The sequence below is a fragment of the Zalophus californianus genome, chromosome 3 (assembly GCF_009762305.2).
Source record: "Zalophus californianus isolate mZalCal1 chromosome 3, mZalCal1.pri.v2, whole genome shotgun sequence".
Taxonomy (NCBI): Eukaryota; Metazoa; Chordata; class Mammalia; order Carnivora; family Otariidae; genus Zalophus; species Zalophus californianus.
In genome coordinates this window covers 27,854,307-27,873,008 of record NC_045597.1, presented here as the reverse complement: position 1 = coordinate 27,873,008, position 18,702 = coordinate 27,854,307, and the positions used below count along the sequence as shown (strand labels likewise).

At 38.8% G+C, this 18,702-nt stretch overlaps 1 pseudogene; it reads left to right on the top strand.

Moving 5' to 3' along the window:
- LOC113920482 overlaps positions 1 to 14,157 on the top strand; it is a 62,257-nt pseudogene extending 48,100 nt beyond the window's left edge.
- Positions 14,158 to 18,702: the final 4,545 nt, after the last annotated feature.

Here is an 18,702-nt window from a genome sequence, read left to right as displayed (position 1 = left end):
GAGAGAGAGAGGGAGAGCCTGTGCGAGCGGGGAGAGGGGCAGAGGGAGAGAGAGAGAGAGAGAGAGAATCCTGAATTAGACTCCCCGCTGAGCATGAAGCCTGACAATGGCCTGATCCCAGGAACCCCAGATCAGGACCTGAGCCAAAATCAAGAGTCAGACGCTTAACCAGCTGAGCCACCCAGGCACCCCTATATTTGATCCTTTCAAAGATAGAAGGCCCTGAGATAATTAGGAAAAACTGTTTTCCTATTTAGCTAATATAATAAGGGAACTAAAAGTGCCTAATGCTGTTCTAGGAGACTTTTTTTTTTTCCTGGACATACTTAATAATACTTAAAATCACCAGTTACAACTTAAGCTTCAATTATGTTTAAAGTTCACGGAAGTGCTAGATGATTTTTATGGGCCAGCAATGGGACAGCAAGATGAAAAAGATAATGCAATTATCTTTGAAGGGCTCACAAAAATGTGAACACAGATGTAGACGTGCACATACACATACATGGCTGAATTGGGAATGGGATGAGTGTTCCGGAGTCAGGGAAAAAAAAGGTCAGAGCAGCACAGAATGGCATCTGAGTGAACCTTGAAGGCCGAGTAGTAGCTCATGATACTACTGCATACTCAGCATACATGATGCGTGCAGGAGATGCTGTTAAGTTTGGTGAGAACTTGAGCACATGCGAAGGTGTCGAATGAGATGAGCCTGTATTGTCATGTTGCAAAGTTGGGCGTAAGCTCTGTACTCAGTGAAGAAGCATTACCAGGCTTTACTCACCAAATTAGATGATCACACAGATTGTCATTACAGAAAGACAATTCTAATGGCACTAAAGGAGGAAACTGGGGGCAGATAATGTTTTCAGGAGGATCTCTGAGATGGAGAGAGCCAAAGGCCTGAATCAGGATCCTGGGATGGGATAAGGTAATAAAGGGCACCCATTTGAAAGATGTTTCTTGGTGAGCAAACAGACTTGATAAATAAGGGTACCAGAGAAGTTAAGGGTGCACTGCTTTCCCACTCAATCAATGCTTCGTAAGAGATGTCCTTCACATATGGTCAGCTGTCACGTATCCGCTTATATCCTCCGGACTTCTGTCTTCAGGACTGATGTACATTATCCAGCATCTACCCGTTATAATCACCTGGCTGTCCCATAAGCATTTCAAAGTCAACAGATTGGATTAAAGCAGAGATTATAAACTTCCCTTCTAAATACACTCCGTTGCTCAAAAGGAGTCTCCATGAGTCTTTCATTTGCCTCCACCCTTCCACTTAATCAACAGGTCTGGCTGACATTTACCCTTGAAATGTATTTTTCCAAAGCTGCCCTTGTTTCTCTGTCAATACCATTGCTATGTCCGAGTCATCCATTTCCTTGAACATCCTCCTTACTTTATTCCATCCAATTCATCCAAACCTTCCAGTTTTGTCTCCTGAAATTCATTTTACTTCTGCCTCGGTTCAGGCCACCGCCATTGCTAGCTATTATTAAAATAATAAAATAATAATTAGAATAATGCTTTGTAATCTTCTCACCAGTTCACTTCCTCAGCACATTTCACCTAGCCCATTAAGGCATCTATCACCAGCTCCTCTGCTTCTCATTCAGGCCATCTTCCATCTTCCACCACCCCTCCCTCCCTCCCCCTCAGCGTGCCACCTAAAACACAATCTGCCTACACCACACCTCTGCTTACCACCTTTCACTGTCTGCCACCAACACTAGGCCAAGATTTGTAGCAGGGCTGACAGTGTTCTTAAAGCCTCCACCTCCTTCTCCCCACCAAGTCCCACTGCTCTTGGTTTCACTAAGTAGTTTCTAATTACATACATTAGCATAACCATAAATACAAGTTTCCAAAATCAAGGCTATTTAGTCATTTCCTGTTCTTTTATGCACAACCTGTGGTTCTTCAATACCTCTAATTATTGAATTAGAATATATTACCACATTCTGTACAGAGCACACAGTAGTCCAGTATTCTGGGATAGTGATAATTACAAATGTAGTTCTAGAATTCTGTATTAAGATCCTGAAACTTTAATGGCAGTTCCACAATTGAATTATGGCACAAGCACTATGGTTCAAGTTTATCTGGTTTATTTTTCACCCTGGTAAATAATAATAGCAATAATAATGATGATGATAGCTACCATGTATTGAGGACCAGCAATGCCCCAGCTGTTGGTAAACACAGTTTACTCAAACAGTGCAGGGGTTGTGGCACCAAGCCCCGTGCAGTTGAAAATCTGTGTATAACTTTTGACTCCCTAAAAATTCAACTGCTAGTAGCTTATTGTTGACTGGAAGACTTATCAGTAACATGACAAGCTGACTGGCACATACTTTGTATATTATATGTGTTACATAAGGTAAGTATGGAGGAAAGAAAGCTGGAGGAAAGAAAATGTTATTTTCATTAAAGTAAGCTGGAGGAAAGAAAATGTTATTAAGAAAACCAGAAAGGGGGCACTTGGGTGGCTGAGTCGGGTAAGTGTCTGCCTTTGGCTTGGGTCATGTTCCCAGAATCCCAGGACTGAGCCCCAGAATAGGCTCCCCGCTCTGCAGGGTGTCTGCTTCTCCTTTGACCCTCCCTCTTCTCCTGCTCTCTCTCTCACTCTCTCAAATAAATAAATAAAATCTTAAAAAAGAAAATCAGAAAGAAGAGAAAATGCATTTACAGTGCTCTACTGTATTTATAAAAAAAAAAAATCCACATGTAAGTGGATCCATGCAATTCAAACCCATGTTGTCTAAGGATCAACTATACTTTATGATATCTCAACAACTCTCAAAGTATGTATTGTTGTCTCCATTTTACAGATGAATAGACTAAGTCTCAAAGAGCCTCAGGTTCTTCCCCAAAACAGTAATGCCAAAATGAAGATTCAACCCCAGATCTCTCAGATTCCAAGGCTCATTCTCTTGCTACTGTGAGACAATATTTAACAAAAGTTTATGAAATCAATAAATAAGTACATTAATTATAATAACAAAGTATATTAATTTATTTTTACCTGTTTTTGTTGAACAGTTGGCCAATGCTTAATCACTTACAGTAATGTTCAAAGGATAGCAACATAATATCTGTAACTTTGCACTTGGCTGTAGAATTCCCACTTAAATTAATTGCATGTCAAAAAATCAACCTTAAACATACCTGAGTGTCTGCCTGCATCGATCCGCAAGTAAGGTTCTGGCCATTATAAAACCTCTTCAGGGAAGACTGGGTCAAATGCTCTCCCCCCATGCACATTAAGTCAGAACCCCCTCCTTGTACAATGTTGCAACCCTTGGTCTTCTTCCGACATACAATTTTTTTAAATTATAATCCAGTAAATTTTTCTATAATTATTTCTTCAGGAATATCTCCCACAGAGAGGAGGGAACTGGTCTGCCTTCTCTTTGTCTCCTCTCATCTAGCCCTATGCCTGGCACAGTGCATTTGCTTTGCATCTATCAGATGAGTGAATGCATGCACAAAAATGACAAGGAATACAGATACGTGAAAATCCTTTCAATGTTAGGAATCATCAAACATGGGTCACAGGTACTGAGGAATGGGAGCTGTTGAGAGAGGTAAATATTCAATTTCAGAGTGCCATGCTAGGTATAAACAATAATTAGCAGGAAGTACAGTGACTAAGCCAGTGTGTTGCCCATAGCAGTCTTATGATGGAAATGTAAATGATCAATTTGATTACAGTCAGTTCCTATTTATATGAGCTTGTTCTTTAATGGCTTCACTGAACGATTCAGAAAGTTCTCCTGATAATAACTACGTATTTTTTCACTTACTGCTTTGTAGGTAAAAACATTAACCACATTTAAGCTCCCTTAAAGACACCATTCACATTGCTCTCTCGTATAACTTAAATATCTCTGCGCTCATGACATAAAGGGCCTTTGCAGTCACAACCTTCCAATCGTATAATTTCTGGCTTGGCTCATGTATAAAATGAAACTAAGGAGGAGAGTGTGATCCAAAATTAAACAGGAGGTATTACATTTTCTATCTAAATGGTGTCCTAGCTCAATGTCTGACTGGGAAGAATGGCACATGTACAGCAGACCTCACTTTGTTTCAAAAACCAGCCAGTCAGAAATTTAAAAAAGTCTCATGGAATCCAGTAACTTAATTTTTTAACTGGTACCTTTTTATCATGATGTAGAAACCAATGATTATTGGGGGGGGGGGGATCTTGTGAAGAACATGAGCTTCTCATGTAGAAAATTTATTGCTACAGTCAAAGCCATAAAATTATGTGTATGATCTACAACAAGGCAATTGCTTCCCAGGGCCGCAGGTGGTTTATCTTTATAATGTCTGATTGCTTTTTGTGGTAGCCAGACTCCCAGACGACCTCCAGTGATCTTCACCTATTGGAGTTCCCACCCATATAGAGCCCCCTGTCATATCATGCCAGGGCAGGTCTCTGACCAACAGCATTCAACAGAAGTGATAGTATGTTCCTTCTGAGATTAGGTTATTAGATGATGATGCCTCTTCTCCTTCTTAGAAAAGCTGCTTCCAGATTGCAGACCCTCAGGAATTCTGAGATAATAAATGGTTTAAGCTGCTAAGGTTAAGCATAATTTCTTACACAGTGCATATCTCAGAAAATCCTTAGGAGGATAAAGTAAGAGAAAATGCTTAGAAAAATGATAATAAAAGTGCTATTCGGCAGCCAACACATCATCATGGCTAATTCCACCTCCCACTAACTCTAATAGTAGAGACAGTATCTCAAGTGTCTGAAGAGAGATTTCAGTGTAACAAATTTCAGCTATGAATATGTTCTCCTCCTCTCCTAAAATAAAAGAAATATCACAAGCTGTGTTCACTATTTTGGACAAACTAAAATTTACTTTTTTCTGCTTTCACAATGAAAATTATAGTGATTTGTTTCTCTAAGAAATTTTTTTATGTTTATTTTTCCTCAATAAAAAGATAGTACTCTTTAGCACTAAGAAGATAACCCTGATGGAATAAAAAAAATACTAACATTCCATTCATAATTTTAACATTCACTTTAAAATAGATACAGTGTGTGACCATCACATATGTATAGCCAGAGATATCCCCCAAGAAATGCTTATCTTTTAAAGCTAACATCTTGGCATTGTTCTTCCAAACTGAAACTGGTGATATCCCCAATAGTCAGCCTGTAGGAAAAAAAGATAAAGGAGACAAACATACCATTATCTAAAGTAACTTTAGGATGAAAAATTATGATAACAGTTCATGCTTCATGGCTTTAAATTCTAGGATTAATATATTTCAGAAATGATTTAAACTCCAGGATTAATATAATTCTGAAAGTAGTTTAAAGAAAACTATTTCTGGCAAGAGATGGTCTACTAAAATATTATGCTTCATTTATGACTCATTTTCCACATGAAAAAAGTTTTAACAAATACATTTAGAAGAAGGAAATTGTAATAAATAAACCAAAGAAATGCAAGTGCTTTATAAAGCTGTAAAATATCATATAAATAACAGGTATTATAATATTGGCAACGTTATTATGAAAGAAAACCATAAAATGGCATTTGGAGAAAAACATGGACAGTGAGAAAAATAAAAGCTACATAAAAGAACAAGGGAGGAAATTTAGACTCAGTCGTGTCAGGAGCAATGTGCTTCTTAACCACTGAAAAAAAGCATTTCCATTAGAAGGACAGATTTAAGTGGTTTAACATTGGAAGACCATAATCTTCTGAAGGACGGAAATCTATGAAAAGATCTGTGAATAATAAAGGAATTGGAAATAGAATAAGGGGCAGAGGGAGGACAAGGAGGAGAAAAATGAGTAAAAGGATGCTTCTTAACAATATGATTTGAATTTAGAACTGAGAATGTCTGCTTTTATAAAAATTTGAGTGTATTGGCTTATAATAATTAGCATCTTCAATTGCAAGGAAAAAATAAAAGGGCTATTAGGGAAAAAAAACCACCATCTTGAGGACAATAAAGTTTTCTCTGATTCAAAAGGGGAGCTTCATACAGACCAGTAGCAGCTGTATGTACGTCTTTCAAAGGGCATTCTTCTGAAAGAATTTAGATCAGACCGTCCATTCATTTTTGGTAATAAAAAATTATATCTGTGAAATGATATTTGTTCTCTATTTGACCTTCTTTTCCAATCTTACCATCATTTAAGAACTCTGCACAATAAAAAGAATGATCTCTTCTGTTTAAAAAAGTTAAATTTTTAATTTCATAAGCTCTTCAAGCCTTTCAAAGAATGGTTAGAAATACTCCTTATCTAAAAAAGAAAAATCAGTTTTTTGACTTCCCAGTTTTATTTCTCATTCAAGGAAATGAATTCTTCTTTTGGCAATAATTGCTAATAGAGTATTTCCTTTCTGTAAAGGCAACTTTTAAACTGTGTTTTCTGGGAATTGTGTGATTTATTTTTATTAATTTCTGGGAATAAAATACATTACTATAAACTTATTTAGGTTTTGGGGAAAAAATACCTAATAATAATATTTACTTCCTGAGAATATAGTTTTTCCCTTCTTGATGTAGCAAAATTCTATTACCCTCAGACTCTTATTGGTTTTCTACATCTGGTTATATTCATCTTTGATTTTATATGTGTTAAAATTATTATTTTCTAGCTTGCTTTTACAAATCACCATGTTTATAATATGCCTGAATCCCCTTCCAGATTTCATATAGTTTAGAAAAACAACAGGCCTTTCTAGTATTTGAATATTTTGTGATCACATTATTTTTCATGTGCATCAGGTAAGCATAACCTGGAAAAAAGGATCTAATTAGAAGGAAATTGCAAGACAAGAGGGTCCAGACAGAGCAATCTAACCCATCAAGTGCAGATGCATAAAAGTTTTTATCTTCACTCTCATCAGTCCAGCCAGGCCTGCAGATTTCCAGCTACCCTACTTAATGCAATGGCTTGAATTGTCTACTTTACTGTCCAAATGATTGGCTACTTAGCAAACCACAACCTTGCTTTAGAAAGAACTCCTTACGTAAAATGGGGAGTTAAGAAATTATTGAGATAATTCAGGGCAAAAGAAATGCACTGAGAAAAACCTGCCTTTTTTTTTTTTTTAACACACAAGTCTCCCAGAGAATATATTAGCCAATCATGGTCTCCATGTAAGTTGTTAGTTCTGTAAAAAAAAATTTATTGTATGATTTTTTTTTAATTCATGTAATAGAGCTTACTCTATGCTTACATGTTAATATAAATCCTCACAATTATCTATGAGATAAGAACTATTATTATCACCCCACTCCTTCACCAAATAGTAGTGGTGGTCACAAATGGGCCATCTAATGCTCATCCTTCTTGGCACATGGTAAGTTAGGAACAAATGAATGACTTCTTTAGTCAAAGAAATGTGTGCAAAAGTAGTCTCTGTTATTTCCATGAAAAAAATTTATGATTTTTTTCAAAAAATTTATGATTTTTTTCCAAAAAAAAATTTTCAAAAAATGTATGATTCTCAGTGTCCCTTTCACTGCCTTAATAATCATGGAAACTCTTAGGATGGTATTTTCACTAACCTGAATCCCAGAGTGATTACCATGAGTAAAGGCCCCCTGAAGAACAGTTTAAACATGTAGAATAATTATGGGAGGGAAATGTTTTCTGTGGACTTACAGGAATTTGGAGACTTGTTTGTTGCTGCACATAACCTAGCTCTTTCTGACTGATACACCAGTTATTTCTTGCAACTTCCCATTGTTAGTCTGGAACACATAAAGCTAATTTTGCTTGTTTTAAGAAAAGGTTGGAAGAGAGGTGATGAGCAAGGAAGGAAGAAAAAGGGAGGGAGAAATGCCTTTATGATGCTTCTTCTCACCTTTTCCTTCTTTCATTTTCCATCTTCCTATGATAAATCCTGAGCCCTAAAATGGAATTTTATTGATTCAGGGGCAGGAGTGGAAAGAGTTTGTTTCTGGATATGGAAAAGAAACATGGAGTCTTCCCATTTAGGACTCAACAGAAATATTCTTATTTGTTATGTTAGACATATGATGGGAAAAAAACAGCTGACTCTAAAATATCAAATATCTTCTCTTTCCTACTATCAAAAACTCTGAAGAATTAGCTTGCACCATGTGAAATTAGCATTCATATGAGTCAAGATGATTAAGTAATGGTAAAAGAACTTCAAGATAGTCACCTGTGAGCCCTTCATATAACATTGGAAAGAATACAGATTTCATAAGATAAACTTAGGAATCACCTCAACTGAGAAGCTGGGTAAAGGAGATTCTTTTATTACTATTATTTCCATAAACATATACTATTTCTGTAATATTGATATCTCCATAGAAGCCTATTATCTTATGTCATTGTTATAACAACTCTGTGACCTAGGTAAAATAAGGATTAATTTCTCCTATTAGTGAGGAAACTGAGGCAGATGATGAGACAAAGATCACACAGTAGAATTCAAGAGAGATCCCAGGTGATTAGTACTAAAACATCATGTAGTACCCAACAATAAAAGGTTACATGTTTCCTGATGGGACAAATATGTTTTATTTTTAAGTTATGCACAATGCCAAAATAACTATTTAATGTAAACAGTCTCTTCAAGATAAGAAGAAAATGCAAGCCAATTATTTACTGAAGTCTAGTTGTTTCAGTGAATTGACTAATTCAGTACAGATGATATGCTATATAGATACTATGTCAGCTTTATAAAGTACATAGTCCCTCCTTCCAGACTGTTTCTGAGACAGCTTCATGACCTGAAATTTCAATTTCAATTTAAAATGCTCAAGATTAAATGTAAGTTTATGGGGCATCCTGTATCTGTGCCTAATGATGTTATATTTGTTAGTATCACTGTAGTCTTGCTGATTTCACTTTCATCACTATTTTCCACGACACACGCTATCTTGGTTCTCCTAAGTTGGGGCTGCATTTTCTTAGTTTCTTTTGCTAGTTTATCTTCATCTTTCCAACCCCTAAATGTCAGATGGTCCCAAGGCTCATTCCTAGAATCTCTTTTTTTTCTATCTGCACTCATTCTCTAACTGATCTGCATTCTCATGACATTAAATACTGTATATAAACCCACAAATTTCAGTTGCAATCTGAACCACTTCCCTGAACTTCAGACTCATGTATCCAATCACCAACTCATCTTCATCATTTGTGGATTTAACAGGTATCTCAAGATTAAAATGTCAAAAATCCTATTTCTGATTTCCTGCCAAAACGCTCCTCCTCCATGTTCCCCACCCCTCCAGTTGTCTCAAGCTAAAAACTTTGGAATGAGCTTTGACTTGTCTTTTTTCATGCCTCATAACCAAACCACCAGGGAATCCTCTTAGTTACATTTAAAAAATAAACCTACCATCCTATCATTTCTTACAACCCTACTACTTTCCACCTCTACCACTTTGAGCCACAGTATCTAACGCTTGGATGTCTGTAATAATCTTCTAACTGCTCGCTAAACAACGTTTAGTGTGTATACCACAGGCATGGGCATCACCGGGAAGCTTGTTAGAAATGCAGAATCTCAGGGCGCCTGGGTGGCTCAGTTGGTTAAGCGACTGCCTTCGGCTCAGGTCATGATCCTGGAGTCCCGGGATCGAGTCCCACATCGGGCTCCCTGCTCGGCAAGGAGTCTGCTTCTCCCTCCGACCCTCTTCCCTCTCGTGCTATCTCTCATTCTCTCTCTCGCAAATAAATAAAATCTTAAAAAAAAAAAAAAAAAGAAATGCAGAATCTCAATCCTCATTCTTGATCTAGTAAAACATAATCTGCATTTTAACAAGATCCTCTGTGATTTATATGCACAATAAATTATGAGAAACTTCATCCTAACTGGTCTCTCTGTTCCTGCTCTAGAACTTCTACAGTCCATTTTCAACACAGTAGCAACCAGAGGAATTCTTTTAAAATTATGAGAGTAATATTCTATCCCTGCTCTGCTTAAAACCATCTTATCTTCCTATCTTGCTACAAGTAGTAGCCAAAGTTCTCACAGGGGCTGACATAAGCACCAGCATACCTGCTACCTCTTGGCACTCAATACCTACAATTCTCATTCATTAAGAACATGTTGATTGGATGTGGAAAATTTCTAACTCTTCTGGGCAATTCCTTAGCAATCCTCTCACTATATCTTACTTCTACAGACCGATAACTTTATTCTGAACGTTGGGTTTAAGAGTCCTTAGCTTTTACAGAGATATACTGAAACACAGATGTAAAGATACAATGGCTAAGATTTGCGTCAAAATAATATGAGAGGAGGGGAAACAGATATGGGTATAGACGAAACAAGATTGGCCACAAAGGAAGATGGTTGAAAGTTATAGGAAGATTGCTTATGTTTCCCTATCACTTTTTGTGTATGTTTGAAATTTGTCATAACCAAGTATTTTTAATGTGTATACATTATACAAAAACAAGAAATCATTTTCTTCCTTTTCCTGATACCAGAATAAAATTATATGATGTCCAAATTTAGCTCTGGTGATAACAGTGAAAAAATATGTAATAAGTAGTACTCTAATAATTATTGTCCTTTGTGTTTATGATTTTGTCTCTCCCTAGGTTTGTCTAGATTATATATCCTTGATAGAGTTTTCTAACAGCAGATGACTTTAATGGAAGATTCTATCCCCTGTGGAATTAGGAGAAACAAATAACTATAGCTACTTTGGCAGCATTAAACTTGGAGGAAACTACTGTATATAGTTTCTTCTGGAAGAATACTAATATATTATTATTTAATAAGCAGCTTTAGACTTTCTCATTTATTTGGCTATTTTCCTGGCACAGAGTCTGGCACGTGGAGGTAGTCAGCAAGTATTAGAGGAGCAAATGAATAAGTGAGTAAATTAATGGTGGTGATTCTTAAAAATAAAATCTAATCTAGTTTTTCCAGCTGTCAAAATTGAATTATGGCAAAATTGTCGTTTCTCAAATGATTATATCAGCAAAGGAATGTGTATTTCTCACCTGGTTAGGATTGTAACTCAATATTTGTTTTAGGCTGCATTCTCAAGATAACAGATTCTAAGGTATATATCTGCATGTAGGAGGTTTGTTGGAAAGGACATGAGAGAAAAACACTTGTCAGAGTGAAGAAATCAGGGCCCAGCAAAAGGAGAAATGGAACCAGGGGAGAGTTGTAACAGAGGCCTCAGCCAATCCTACCTGGAGTTTTGGAGCCGGGTGGCCCTTCAGTGTCCCAAAACAAGGCAAGGGAATCAGCTGTTTAAATCTAAGGGTTTTTATGAGATTGTTGGTGGGCTGTTTTAATCAATTAACCCTCCATGCGCCTAATCACCCAATCAGGTTTTGGTTGACATGCTCATCTATCTATCAGGTAGTTGTTTACATGGGAAAGGGTAGAGGGCTATTTTCGGGGTAGTATAGAATAACAAGATGGGGTCTTTTTCCTTTTAAGTGTAGTTTCCTCTCAGGACGGGGGCCCCTTGCCCCCGCCTGTCTTTTTTCCAACTATCCTCCATTAGTGGAATATCCTGTTCAGTGTTGTAGTCTCTGTATATCTATATGCAAGTGTGTGGGAGGAAGAGTAGAAAAAATTATGGTATCTCCTTAATTAGTAAAAACATTCAATGGATTGGCAGACTGGAAGTTGGAAAGGGAAAAGTTAAGGAGGAACAAAATTTGAAAATCATTGGAATTTCAGAAATAGGTACAAATTACACATGTTCAGTGACAGCCAACAGGGTAAAGAACAGGATTGTAGACTAAAAGGTTATAGGACAGGTATGTGGAATTTAAGAAAGAAAACAGAAGATCATAGGGGAAGAGAGGAAAAAATAAAACAAGTTGAAGACAGAGAGGGAGACAAACCATGAGAGACTCGTAATCATAGGAAACAAAATGAGGGTTGCTGGAGGGGAGGGTGTGGGGGATGGGGTAACTGGGTGATGGATATTAAGGAGGGCACGTGATGTAATGAGCACTGGGTATTATATAAGACTGATGAATCACCTCTACCTCTGAAACTAATAATGCATTATATGTTAATTAATTGAATTTAAATTTAAAAATAAATAAATAAAATGTATAAATTAAAAAAAGGTTATAGGAGAGGTATAAAACAGGAAATTATAGACATAGAAGAGAAACTATTAATAAAAGATTTTTAGAAGCAGAAAAGGAATTTTGACAGATCAGTCAACACTTTCTCATAACTTTCCAGCATTGCTCTGCAACATGGGGGCCAGAGCACAGAAATTGTTTGTAGAAAGTCGCTAATAATGGGGATAGAAGAAGGGAGCATAGTAAAAAGTCAAGGAGATGAGAGATGTTAGAGTGCCAGTGAAGAGATTATTGTAACAAGTTACTACTGGAGGTCAAAGGATGTTTATATGACTTCACGGATCAGAACACTTTATTCCCCTGAACTACCCACCATTTTGGGGTTTTACATGAGGGAGGCAACTGGATATGCGGGCAGACAGACTCTTTCTTTTTTAACTCTGTTAAAGCAGCCAATCCAATGTTTTAATCTAATTTATTTAATTTTAATTTATTTCTGCCCCCCAGCAAGAGTTTTGCTTAGGGGAGAAGGCGTGAAGCTAACTAATATGGAGAAATAGCTAAAAGTATTTAATTTTTTCTATTTTTTAAATTCTTTCTATTTTGGAACAGAAATGGAAGATGAAGGCAATTCGTATTAAGAGTTTTATAAGTTGAAAACAGGCTTCCTGTGAATCATGTGCAAAGTGGCTGTAAAGAACAATTCAATAGAAATGGAATTGCCAAGTCATAAGAGATTCACAAATTGCCCTCAATTGGGCTGCTGAATTGATCTGTGGTCTCCACATCCACAGAGGAGGATGTTTGCTGTCCTTGGCACAATAGAAAAATCCTATCCAAATCACTACATCCAGTCCTCAATGCATTCTTTTAAGGAACATTGACATTTTGTGCATGTAGAGGGCGATAATGGGAGGGTACAGATGAGAAAACTAGAGTTTTGCAGCTTAAACAAAACAACTCTTGAAATATTTCAACTGTCACTAGAGAGAAAGAGATTTGATTCAGTGCTGTAGCAGAGGGCTCTGCATATTTCATTTAACTTTAAGAATCATGTTAGGGCTCTTCACTCCTCCCCATTGGACAGACAGCTACATCTTCTGGTGCAGTGCCAGCTGCACCCCTGAGACAGGGTGGTGAAGGTCAGAGTAAATGGATTTGGCCGTACTGGGTGCCTAGTCACCAGGGCTGTCTTAACTCTGGCAAAGTTGATATTGTCGCCATCAGTGACCCCTTCATCGACCTCAACTACATGGTCTACATATTCGAGTATGATTCCACCCATGGCAAATTCCATGGCACAGTCAAGGCTGAGGACAGGAAACTTTTCATCAATGGAAAGCCCATCTCCATCTTCCAGAACTGAGATCCCACCAACATCAGATGGGATGATTCTGGTGCTGAGTATGTTGTGGAGTCCACTGGGGTCTTCACTACCGTGGAGAAGGCTGAGGCTCACTTGAAGTGTGGGGCCAAGAGGATCATCATCTCTGCCCCTTCTGCTGATGCACCATGTTTGTAATGGGCATGAACCATGAGAAGTGTGACAACTCCCTCAAGATTGTCAGCAATGCATCCTGCACCACGATCTGCTTGGCACCTCTGACCAAGGTCATCCATGACAACTTCAGCATCATGACCACAGTCCATGCCATCACTGCCACCCAGAAGACCATGGATGGCCCCTCTGTGAGGCTGTGGCGTGTTGGCTGAAGGGCTGCCTAGAGCATCATCCTTGCTTCTATACTGGCACTGCCAAAGCTGAAAGCAAGGTCATCCCTGAGCTGAATGGGAAGCTCACTGGCATGGCCTTCCATGTCCCTCCCCCCAATGTGTCAGTTGTAGATCTGACCTATTGCCTGGAGAAAGCTGCCAAGTAGAATGACATCAAGAAGGTGGTGAAGCAGGCATTGGAGGGCCCCCTCAAGGGCATCCTAGGCTACACTGAGAACCAGGTTGTCTCCTGTAACTTTAACAGTGACACCCACTCTTCCACCTTTGATGCTGGGGCTGGCATTGCTCTCAATGACCACATTGTCAGATGCATTTCCTGGTATCACGATGAACTGAACTACAGCAACCAGGTGGTGGACACTTTGGTCCACATGGCCTCCAAGGAGTAAGAGCCCCCTGGACCACCAGCCCCAGCGAGAACAAGAGGAAGAGAGAGGCCCTCAGGTGCTGGAGAGTCCTTGCCTCAACTCATCCCCCAACACGCTGAGAATCTCCTGTCCTCCGCAGTTTCTATCCCAGTCCCCCTGAAGAAGGGGAGGAGCTTGAGGAGCCCCATCTTGTCATGTACCATCAATAAAGTGTACTGTACTCAGCAAACCCCCCCCCAAAATCATATATATATATTTTAAAATATATATATTAAAAGAGCATTCAGAACTTCAGGGGAAGATGGTGGAGTAGGAGGACCTTAAACTCAACCTGACCCAGGGATGCAACTAGGTAACATCCATATTTGTGTAAATAACCCAGATAGTGAAATGAAGACTGGCAGAATAGACTCTCCACAGCTAAATGTAGAGAAGAGGCCACATCAAAGAGAGTAGGAAGGGCAGAGACAGTTGGTAGCTAAAAAGACCAGCAATACTGTCCATGGAAGGGAGGGACACTGTGGGCACAGAATGGGGAGAGAAAAACACCCTTGCATCAGGACCCCAGGCACAGGGAACCTCCACAGGGAGGAAAAATCCCCAGAACATTTGGCTTTGAAAAGAAGAGGGTCCTAATTTCTTGAATTAATTTATTTTATCATTTATTCATTTATTTTAGAGAGAGTGAGCAAGCATGAGCAGGGGCAGGGGCAGAGGGACAAGGACAGAGAGAATCCTCAAACAGACTCCCTGCTGAGTGTGGAGCCTGATGCAGGACTTGATCCCAAGACTCTGAGATCATGACATGAGCTGAAATCAAGAGTCAGTTGCTTAAGTAACTGAGCCACCTAGGCATCCCCTAGATTCTGGAATTATTACAATCAGATGGGCTTAACACCTGGAACTTTAAAAATCAGTGAGCTTGGCTCTGGGACAGCCAAGAGGGTGAAGTCCCCATGCTTAAAGAGATAGCACAACAAACAGCCCCACAGAGATACAGCACAGAAGCAGCAGTTTGAAAAACACCCGGGGTATACAGGATGATTTGTTAACTAATCTCAGAGCTTGTGGTAGGTGACCAGGGATCACTGGGAGACTTCTCCAAGAACAAAGGAGTTGACAGGCACCATTTCTCTCCCCTCTCTCTCAGCCTAGGCACACAGACACCTGCAGGAACTTGTGCTGTGCCTAATTTGCTAACTGTGCACCCCACCCACACGTTCTCCTGTGGTACTACCCCCTCCAATATGCTCTTGACCAGAGCCCATCCAAAGTGATGCCACAAGCCTGGCAGTGTGTAAGCAGCCCTGACAGGGAACAGCACCACTCTAAAGTGACTCCTGACCCAGGGAGAGGGGAAGATAACTACACACACCACTTTGATTGTAGCCCCAGTAGTGGGTGCAGAACAGACAGCTGGTCTGACTGCAGGCTGCACTGACCAATGAAAGCTCTCAGGGTACAACACAGGGAAAGCACCTGCAGTTTGGTGCTACTGCATCTCTGGCAAATGCCTGGTCTGACTCAACTCAAGCCCAGGGTGGCACTAGATTGGCCCACTAACAACATAGGGACAAAACCATGCCCACAACAGGCAAAGAAAGACCACTGCAGACAACTGGAGTGAAGGTAGAAGCAGCTCAGTCACAACAGAAGGGTGCACACAGCACACATAGGAGATACCCCTGAAGTACCAGGTCTGGAGAACAGGGAACAATTCACTGCAGGGCACTACTTTCAAAAACAGGAGTCAAAGCTGACTTTCCTAACACATAGAAACAGACACAGAAAGTAAGACAAAATGAAGATATAAAAGAATATGTTCCAAATGAAAGAACAGGAAAAAATCATGGCAAGAGACCTTAATGATAGGGAAATAAGTATGTCTAATAGAGAATTTAAAGTAACGGTCATAAAGATACTGACTGGACTTGAGAAAAGAGTGGAAAACATTAGTGAGACCCTTAACAATTAGATAGAAAAGATAAAAAGGAAACAATCAGAGATGAAGACCAAAATAACTGAAATTTAAAACACACTAGATAGAATAAATAACAGACTAGAGGAATCAGAAGAATGAATCAGTGACCTGGGAGGACAGAGTAATAGAAAGGAACCAACTTGAACATAAAAGAGAAAAAATAATAATAATAAATGAAAATAGACTTAGGGAACACAGCAACACCATCAAGCCTAATAACATTTACATTACAGGGATCCCAGAAGGAGAAGAGAGAGAGGGGGGAACAGAAAATTTATTTGAAGAAACACTAAATGAAAGCTTCCTGAATTTGAGGAGGGAGACAGAAATCCAGATCCAGGAGGCACAGAAAGCCCCCAATAAAATCAACCCAAGGCAGTTCCCACCAAGACACACAGTAATTAAAATGGCAAAAAGTAGTGATAAAGAGAATTTTAAAAGCAGCAAGAGAAAAGAAAACAGTTACATACAAGGGAAACTCCATAAGGCTATCAGCTGATTTTTCAGCAGGAACTTTGAAGGCCAGAAGGGAGTGGCATCATATATTTAAAGTGCTGAAAGAAAAACCCTACAGCCAAGACTGCTCTATCCAGCAAGACTATCAATCAGAATAGAAAGAGGAATAAAGAGTTTCCCAGACAAACCAAAGTTAAAGGAATTCATCACCACTAAACCAGCCCTAAAAGAAATGTTAAAGGGGACTCTTTGAGTGGAAAGGAAAGACCATATAGTAGGAGTAAGAAAAGTAGGAAGCACAAAAGTAGTAAAACTGAATATATCTATAAAAATCAGTCAAGGGATTCACAATTAATGGGTGTAAAGTAGAACACCATATACCTAAAACATGGGGGGGAGGAGTAATGTATGAATTCAAACTTCAGCGACCATTAACTTAATATAGACTGTTATATGCAAAACATGTTAAATAAAAATGTAATGGTAACCACAAATCAAAAAGTAATAGATATGCAAAAAGTAAAGAGAAAGGAATCCAAATATATCACTAAAGAAAACTAACAAACCATGAGAGAAGAGCACAAGAGAAGAAAGGAACAGAACAACTATAAAACAAGTAACATATCTATCAGCAGTTACTTTGAATTAAAATGCTCCAGTCAAAAGACATAGGGTATATGGTTAAAAAAAGCAACACCCATCTATATGCTGCTTACAAGAGACTCATTTCAGATCTAAAGACACATGCAGATTGAAACTGAAAGGATGGAAAAACATTTATCATGCAAATGGAAGTGAAAAGAAAGCCAGGTAGTAATATTTGTAAGGGACAAAATAGACTTTTTTTAAAAAAAGATTTTATTTATTTATTTGACAGAGAGATAGAGCAGGAATACAAGCAGGGGGAGTGGGAGAGGGAGAAGCAGGCTTCCCGCTGAGCAGGGAGCCCGATGCAGGGCTCGATCCCAGGACCCTGGGATCATGACCTCAGTCAAAGGCAGACACTTAACAACTAAGCCACCCAGGCACCCCACAAAATAGACTTTAAAACAAAGACTGTAACAAGAGACAAAGAAGGACTTTATATAATCCTAAAGGGAACGATCCAATGGACCCAATATGGGAGCACCCAAATACATCAGGCAGCTAATAACAAACATAAAGGAAGTAATCAAGGGGTGCCTGGGTGGCTCAGTTGGTTAAGCACCCAACTCTTGATTTTAGCTCGGGTCATGATCTCAGGGTTGTGAGACTGAGCCCTACATCAGGCTCCACACTCATCGTGGAATCTGCTTGAGATGTTCTCTCTCCCTCTCCTTCTGCCCCTCCCCCAGTGGTGTGCACTCTAAATAAATAAAATCTTTTAAAAAAAAGAAATAATTGATAGTTTAACAATAATAATAGGGAACTTTAACACCTCACTTACATCAGTGGATACATCATGCAAACAGAAAATCAAAAAGAAAACAGTGGCTTTGAATGACATGTTGGACCAGATGGATCTAACCAGATGGATTCAGAACATTCCATTCTAAAACAGCAAAATAAACATTCCTTTTGAGTGCACATGGGACATTCTCCAAAACAGATCACATATTAGGCCACAAAACAAGTCTCAACAAATTCATACTATACAGCTTTTCTGACCATAATGCTATGAAACTAGAAATCAACCACAAGAAAAAAATCTGGAAAGAACACAAATACATGGAATTAAATAACATGCTACTAAACAATGAGTGGATCAACCAAAAAAAAAGGAAATAAAAAAATACATGGAGACAGGGATGCCTGGGTGGCTCAGTTGGTTAAGCAGCTGCCTTCGACTCAGGTCATGATCCCAGGATCCTGGAATCAAATCCTGCATCAGGCTCCCCACTCAGCAGGGAGCCTGCTTCTCCCTCTGCCTGCCACTCCTACTTGTGCTCTCTCAATCTCTGACAAATAAATAAAAATAAAAACCTTTAAAAAAATACATGGAGACAAATGAAACTACAATGGTCCAAAATCTTTGGGATGCAGCAAAAGCAGTTCTAAGAGGGAAGTTCATAGCAATAGAGGCCTACCTCAAGAAGCAAGAAAAATCTCAAATAAACAACATAATCTTAAACCAGAAAGAGCTAGAAAAA